General features: G+C 33.4%; 1 protein-coding gene across 1 annotated transcript in view; it reads right to left on the bottom strand.

Annotated features, from left to right (window-relative positions):
• PJA2 (praja ring finger ubiquitin ligase 2) overlaps positions 1 to 8,609 on the bottom strand; it is a 64,506-nt gene extending 55,897 nt beyond the window's left edge. The window contains exon 1 of the mRNA XM_006913273.3: positions 8,505 to 8,609. The gene's annotated coding sequence lies outside the window, so the exon portion shown is untranslated. The remainder of the gene's footprint in view (positions 1 to 8,504) is intronic.

Raw genomic sequence — 8,609 nt, forward strand, 5'->3', positions numbered from 1 at the left:
ATATTTTCCTCTTTAATTCTTATGTCACGTCTTGCCTTAAGTCTATTTTGTACAATGTTAATATAGCCACATCAGCTTTCTTTTGGTGGGTTTTTGCACAAATACTTATTCCATTTTTTTACTTTCTTCCTATCTGAGCCTTTACATTCAAAGTGGTTTTTTCTACGAACAGAATATAGTTGGATTATACTTACTTAAAAAGCCTAACAATATTTTTATTTCTACTGAAGTATTTAATCCATTTAAATTTAACATAATTACCAATATAGATATGTTTAAATATCATTTTATTATAATTTTCATTTTTCTCATCTGTTCTTTCTTCCTTTATCCTTCCTTCCTTGACTTCTTTGGTACTGAGCGATTTTTTTTTTTTACTACACCATTTTATTTCATCTACTAGCTTATTTGATAATTCTTTTAATAGTTCCCCTAGAAATAACAAAATGCAGCCTTCTTGTATGCTGGATATTATTTTCTAAAGGCTCTGGATAACTTACTTCCCTCTAAAGAGTGTTTTAAGTTTCTTTCTGTCAAGCAATCATATTGCAGGTAAAGATGAAGAGTACAGAATCTCTGAGAATGCTGAAACATAGAAAGTTGGCAGCTACTCATACACCTTATTTGGAGATCTCTACTAGGTGCTGAAAAGACTGGAAAGAAGCTAGGCGATTAGAGACCATTTTTCAGTGGTGGAAGGAAGGGAGTGACTGCCAATGAGGGAAGGAATGAAACCCTACCTAAACCCTAATCCTTACAGGGAAAAAAAAACCAAAAAAACAAAAACGTTAAATCACTGGGAGGAGGGCAGCAATCTCTGCCCTCCACTGTGGCTGTGGGACAGGTAAAAGAAAAAAGGCTTTACTCTTGGGGTAGGGTTGGGAAACAGATGAAGGATATCAAGAATGAAAATAAAAATGCAGGAAATAAAAAAACAGAGATGAAGAGTATATTTTATGGACTCATAAAAAGACTAGTTAAGTATAAGTGAGCTTCAAGCTGGGTCATAAGAAATTATCCAAACTAAGATACAAAATAATTTTTTAAAAGTGTAGGAGAATGGAAACAGAACAGAACAGAACCTCCAAGAGTTGTGGGATTGCATCGAATGAACTACCATGTGTGTAACTGGAATCCCACAGGGAGGAGAGTAAATGATACAGAACAAATATAAGAAGAAAAATGCTGAGAATTGTGCAAATATGATTTAAGAAATCAAACCAATACATCTGAGAAGCTCAGTAGCCTGGAAGGCTGCATTTTCGTATTTCTAGGGGAAATATTAAAAATCAGGTTAAATATAAAACACATATACACACACCCAAGAAAATCATATTCAACCTACTATAAAAACTGAACAATAAAGGAACCATGTTTGATGCAGAGGAATAAAGAATTAAAACTACCTTCTTGTCAGAAACTATGTAAGCCAAAAGAGTATATAATGGTGACCTTAAAATGATATAAGACAAACACTATGGACAAGAATTTTAAACCCAGAAAAATACTGTTCAAAAGAAAATGTAAAATAAAGTACTTTTAAGCCAATCCAAGAGACTTTGTTACCAGTAGACCTGAACTGCAAGAAATGTGAAATGAAGTTCTGCAGGCAGAAAGAATACAAGACAGACACTTGATTCTACAAAGAAGTGTAGAACTCTGAAAATAAAGTGAAAGTAAATGTAAAAAATTTTTTCCTTATTTTTAGTCACTTAAAAACTGTGTAAAGTACCACTGTCTGATAAAATTTTGTGAGATGACAGAAATGTTCTATATCTTACACAGTTCAATGCTAAAGCTAAAAGCTATGAGTGGCTACTAAGTCACTGAAAAATGGCTAGTACACCAGAAAATTAATTTAAACTTAATTAATAAAAACTACTCTAAATGCAAAGTTATATAGACACAGTGGACAATGCAGGTCTAAAGCAAACATAATAAAATAGCAAAGTATTATGAATGTACAGAATAAGTAAAAATAAAATGTATGACAATAATAGTGCAAATAGTAAAGAAAAATTTAAAACATTGCTGTAGGGCTCTGACACTATATAAAAAGTGCTATTATACTGCTTGACTATAGACTGCAATTAAAGATGTATAACGTGAATCATAGAGAAATCAGTATAACTTTTTTAAAGAGGCAAAATAAGTATAAGTAGCAAGCCAATAATGAAAATAACATGGACTCAAAAACAGAGAACATAGAGTAGATGGGTTAAATAGAAAATGACTAGTAAGATGGAAGATTTAAAGCCAATCACAATAATAACATTAAACATAATTGGTGTAAATAACATAATTAAAAAGTCAGACTGTCAAGATGGATTAAAAAAGTGGGTTGTCCATAGCAAACCCACTTTAAATATAAAGGCATAAATTCAAAGTAAAAGGATATATTGTGCAAACACTAATCAAAAGAAAGGTGTAGTGGTGATTATTAATAGCAAATAAAGTAGACTGTAGAAGAAGGAATACTACTTAAGTAAAAAAGTAATATTGTATAATGATAAAGAGGTCAATTCACCAAGAAGATATAACAATCCTAAATATATATGCATCTAACAACAAAGTTCAAACTACATGAAGCAAAACTTGTTAGAACAAAAAGGGAAAACAGACAAATCTGCAATTACACTTGGAGACTTGAATTCTTCTTCCAGTGATCAACAAAACAAGTAGACAGAAGCTCAGTAAGAACACAGAAAACCCAAGAAGCACCATCAAACAACTTGATCTGACAATTACAGAATATTTAATATAAAATACAGAAATATTTTATATGGGATAAAGAACTTATAAAATATTCCACCCAAAAGCAGAATACACATTATTTGAAAGTGAACATAGAACATTTACCAAGTCTGACCATATTCTGGACCATTAAAAAAAACTTAAAAGAGCTTAAAAGAAGTTATACAATGTATGTTATCCTCCTACAACAAAATTAAACATAGAAATCAATTATAGAAAGAGTTAGGCAAAATCACCAAATATTTGGAAATTAAACAACACACTTCTAAATAATCCATGGGTCAAAGTGAAGGCCACATAAGAACTTATAAAATATCAACAAATCAAAATATGTGGAAACATCTAACACAGTACTTAGAAGGAAAAGGAGAAAGGTCTCAAATCAATGAACTAATCTTACATCTAAAGAAATCATAATAGAGTTGATTTAAACCCAAGACATACAAAAATAGTAAAGAGCAGAAATCAATGAAATTGGAAATGTATTTTTAAAAGCATCACTACAGATGCTAGAGACATTAAAAGGATAATATACAACTTTACCACAATAGATGAAATAGACAAATTCCTAAAAGACACAAACTCCTAAGGCTCACATAGTGATTAAAAGTGACTCATACAAAGACTGAAAGCTTTCAAGAAGAAATAACACAATCCTAATCATCCTATACCTATTAAAGTAAAAACTTTTCAACAACAAAATAACTCTAGGCCCAGATGGGTTAGCTTGCAAACTCTTAACAAACATTTATAAAACAAATACTAACATTAACCAAAACTTTTCAGAAAATATAAAAAGAAATAATTTCCAACTCTATGAAGCCAATATTATTCTGATACAAAATTATGAAAAAGCATCTTTCATAAACATAAATTTAAAAAAAGCACTCAGCAAAATATTAGCAAACCTAATCCATCAATGTTTAAAAATGATAATACATCACATCCAAGTTAGGTACACTTAGAGAATGCAAGGCTGATTCAACATTTGAAAATAAATAAACCTAATTCATCTTCTTAACAGATCAAAGAAGATACACCACATGATCATCTCAATAAATAGAGCAAGAAAACTTGAGCAAACTCAATGTCTAGTCATGATAAAAACTCTCAGCATTCTAGGAAGATAATGGGAATATCCTTAACTTAATAAAAGGCCTATTACACTTAATGTAATAACATATCATATATAATAATATATAAGTTGATAAAAGGCCCTTTATACTTAATAATGAAAGACTGAAAGCTTTCCTCTTAAGATCAGGAACAAGACAAGGATACCAGCTCTCACCACTCCTGTTCAATATTATGCTGGAGGTCCTAGCCAGTGAAATAAAGGAGGAAAAAGGTTATATACACAGAAATAAAACTTCTATATTTGCAAATGACGTATTTACATAGGAAAATCCTATAGAATCCGCAAGGGGAAAAAAAAAAGCTAGAGTAAGTGAATTTAGCAAGGTTGCTGGATTCAAAGTTTACAAAAACCAACTGTATTTTTATATACTATCAATGAACGGCATACTAAATTTTAAGAAAATTACCATTTACAATGGTATCAGAATAATATACTTATATATAAATCTAACAAAATATGAGGACCAACATCTGTATGCTGAAACTATAAATGGTGATGAAAAAAATCAGAGATTTAAATAAATGGAGCTACCCTGTGTTCACTGATTAGAAAACTCAACATTAAGATGTGATTTCTTCCCAAACTGATCAATGCATTCAATACAATCTAAATGAAAATCCCCTCAGTATTCTCTGTAGAAAACAAAATATCACTTTAAAAAAAAAAGTTATGGAAAAGCAAAGGAAGTAGAACAGCCAGGATGATTTTGAAAAAGAATAAAGTTGGAGGATTCACATTATCTGATTTCAAGACTTATTAGAAAACAATGACCATAACAATGTGGTACTGGAAAATTACAGGTCAAAGGGAGAGTCCAGAAATCGATTCACATATATAGTCAATTCAGTTTTGACTAAGTTAATTCGATGGATAGAGATAGGTGTTTCCAACAAATGGTGCTAGAGTCAGAAAAGTGAGCCCTGACCCTTATCTCACACCACATAAAAAATTAACTCAAATGGATGATACACCTTGACATAAAAGCCAAAACTATAAAACTTGTAGAGGAAAGCATAAGAGGAAATCTGTACAACTTTGCACTAAGTGAATTTAGGAACACAGAAACACGAGTCATAAAAGAAAAAACTGACAAACTGAATTTAATCAAAATTAAAAGTGCCTCTATTTTCAAAAGGAAAATGAAAAGGTAAGCTTCAGACTGCAATGTGTGTATATGTGTCTGTGTGAGTCAAAGGACTTGTATAAAAATGTATAAAGAATTCTTACAACTCGTAAGACAAACTCCCCAATGTTAAAAAATGGTGAAAGATTTGAATAGATACTTCATAAAGAAAGACATAGAAATGACCCATTAATACGCAAGTAAATCCTCAGTGTTATTTATCAGATAAATACAAATTAGTTACAGTGCAATAGTACCACATATACGTTAGAGGGGCAAACATTAAAAAGACTGAAATAACCAAGTGTTGATGACAATGTAGAGCAACTGGAATTGTAAAATGGGAACAGTTTGGCAGATTCTTATTTTAAACATTCACTTACCATATAATCTAACAAACCCATTTCTAGATATTTACCCAAGAGAAACAAAAACATATGTTCACACGAAAGCTCATGAATGAATGTTCACAGCAGCTTTATCAATAACAATCCAAACTGGAAATAATCCAAATATCCATATATAGGTGAATGGCCAACAAACTAGTAAATACCATGGATTCAGCAATAAAGTCATGAACCAGTAAAGCACAAAAACATGGATGATCCTCAAAAACATCATGCTGAGAGAAAAAAGGTCAGATGCAAAAGAGTATATATTATATAACCCCATTTATATAAAATTCTAGAACAAGTAAAACCAATTTGTAGGAGAAAAAGAGGACAACTGGTTTCCTGGAGCTAAGGATGAAAATGTGACTTACTACAAAAGAGAAAGGAACTTTAGAGATGACAGAAATATTCTATATCTTGATGTGGTAATGAAAATACACTTCGTTGTGGTGGTGGTGACATTGGTGGTATAAACTCTGCCACAATACACTGAGCTGTACATTTTAAATATATACATTTTATTGTATGTAAGTTGAGTCTTTAACTCAACTTACATACAATAAAGTTGAGTCTTTATAAAGGAGCTCTCTTGGGAAAATATTACCCAGGTCATATTGGTGATGTTTTACATAACTACTCTATAAAGATGTTAAAAATACTAATGAAATTCAACACCCATTTACGGTTTTTTAGAAATGAAAAACAACAAAATTATCTTGGAAAGCCAAGAATAGAAGAAAATAATTTAATGTTTTCTATTTATCAGAAAGCTTCAACAAAACATAATTGATGCTAAAATATCAGAAACACTCCCCTTAAAGTTAGAACACCAAGTTTTTAGCTCTCACTGCTATTATTCAACATTATACAGGACATATAACCAAAGCAATGAGGAAAACACGTAAGGTATAAAAACTGAAAAGAAAGGCACAGAACTGCATATTTTTGATAATCATCAATTCAATGAAGTAATCAGATAAAAAAAAAATCCAAAGTTTTCCTATAACCAGAAAAAAATGAGAAAATGTTACTGAAAATTTCCATCCACCAAAGCAATCAAATCATAAAACGGCTAGAACTATTAAAAAGAAATGTTATACCTTTGGGGAAAAAAACTATAGAGCTTTCTTTAAAAATATAAAGCAAGATGTGAATAATAGAAAGATAGCATACATACAGATATTTCTGAGAGAGAGTATCATAAAGCTCAATTCGCTCCAAAATAATCTAAAATTTAAATATAACCTTACTGAAAATACCTAAGAATTTTTTATTTAATTTACAAGTTGAGTTTAAAGTTCATCTGGAGAAATAAATAAAACAGTTAAGAATAACTGTGAAAAGAGGAATAAGGAGGAAAAAATGGTTATCAAAGTTTAAAATATGCATACCCCTTAATCCAGCAATTCCATTTCTAGGAATCCATGCTCCAGAAATAATCACATAGAAAGTTTCCCAAACAGTTGACTCTTAGGATGAAAGAAGGACTAGAAGTGGGAGAAGAATCTTACAATCATCCATATTGTGTAAATTTTTAAAATGAGGAAGATTTAAAGTTTGCAATTAAAAACTAATCAATAAATTAAAAAGTTGGCTTTAAAGAAAGCATTACTTTGATTGCAAAAGGAAACTAAATGTCTTTCAGTAAGGGAATGCTTATATAAATTATAGCCCATTCAAACTAATAAAATATCCCTTAGCCTTTTAAAAGTATTAGGGGGGATCTATGCAACAAGTAAAGATGTCCAAGGTATAAAATTAAAAAAAAAAGCAAAGGATATACCAATGTGTTTGGTATGCCCCACCCCTCAACAACTTTACATTGTGTTTAAAAGTGCATTTAAAAAGATGCTGTAAAATTGTTAACTCCAGACACTGAAATGGGACTGGAGGGGGAGGGGGAGGGGGGAAAAGAAATGTTATTTTATCTAACAGTCTTTTTCTATATTGTTGAATTTTACATCGAACTTGTATTTCTATAATTAACTTAAAAAAGTTAAAGTTACTGCATATAAAAATGACGTGAAGTCCATAAAACAAATAAATAGAAAAAATAGTTTTAATGTTTATTTCTGGTATCTTCATGTTTATTTACATACTCTTCCAATGATTTGTAGTCTTCAGCAAAGGTGACTGCCATTTTAAAGAAATCTGACCAAACAGTTCAGGATAAAAATAACAATATATTAAGCCTTTTTTAAAAAATCAGAAACTTCACAGAACCAGCAGATCCACAGCAGTGTCTGTCTATGCGTACGTAAAAAATAAAAATAATGCCTGGAGTGGTAAATCTCATGAATAGAGTATTATTCCTCCCTGCAAAACGACTATTTACCTTCTTCTTTCTTTAACTTGATCTGAGAGGCTTTAAACTCACCATTTTGAATATGCGCAAAATGATTAAAAGCAGTAATCTTAGGGAGGCCACAAAAGAGGTGCTTTGATCCGACATCGTTAGTGGAGAGAAGCATTGATGGAATGGTGCTAATATCGGGAGAACGACTGCTATGGTATGTACAGGATGTCTGCGTGCCCGAGCCTCAGGGACAATCGGGAAAAACGCAAATACAGCCAGCAGAGAGACGGTAACGGAAGGTTTTTCGGGAGAGGGGGGCTGAAGGCCTATGGCGTAAGATGGACCAGCTCTAAACTGGGTGAAAATGGGCAGAGAAGGTGGGGGGAGGGAGGCGGTGTTAGTGAGGAAACACTCAAACAGTCGCGAGTGAGGGGAGAAAGGCAGCGGGGTCCTTGGCCAAGGTACCAAGGACAGCAGTAGCAGCCGGAGAAAGCGGACGGTGGAGACCCCCGACACCAACCGATGTCATCCGCCAGAGGCCGCGGGGCGCGGCAGCCGCGGCCACGGCCACGAGCGCGGCCCCAGGTCCGGGCTGGACAAGGCCCAAGAGGCGAAGAAGGCCTCTTACGGCCATCAACCCCACCCACCATGGCCGGCGCAGCGGGCAAAGGACAGGCCCCACTCCCTCTCGAGGAGAGAAATTAAGAAATGGAGGAGGTGAAGGTAGCAATTTCCTCGCCCCGACCCTCACAGACCCGATGTGAGAACAAGCCAGATTTAAAAAAAAAAAAAAACCCTCACCGAACCGTGCAGCGGCTCCGGAGCGAGAACAGCGCTCGGTCCTCCACCCGCCACCACCGCCTTCTTCTCCGCCTCCAACTCCTCCCCCGCCGAACGCGCAGCGGC

This window comes from Pteropus alecto, unplaced genomic scaffold, assembly GCF_000325575.1.
Source record: "Pteropus alecto unplaced genomic scaffold, ASM32557v1 scaffold20, whole genome shotgun sequence".
In the NCBI taxonomy this organism is placed as follows: domain Eukaryota; kingdom Metazoa; phylum Chordata; class Mammalia; order Chiroptera; family Pteropodidae; genus Pteropus; species Pteropus alecto.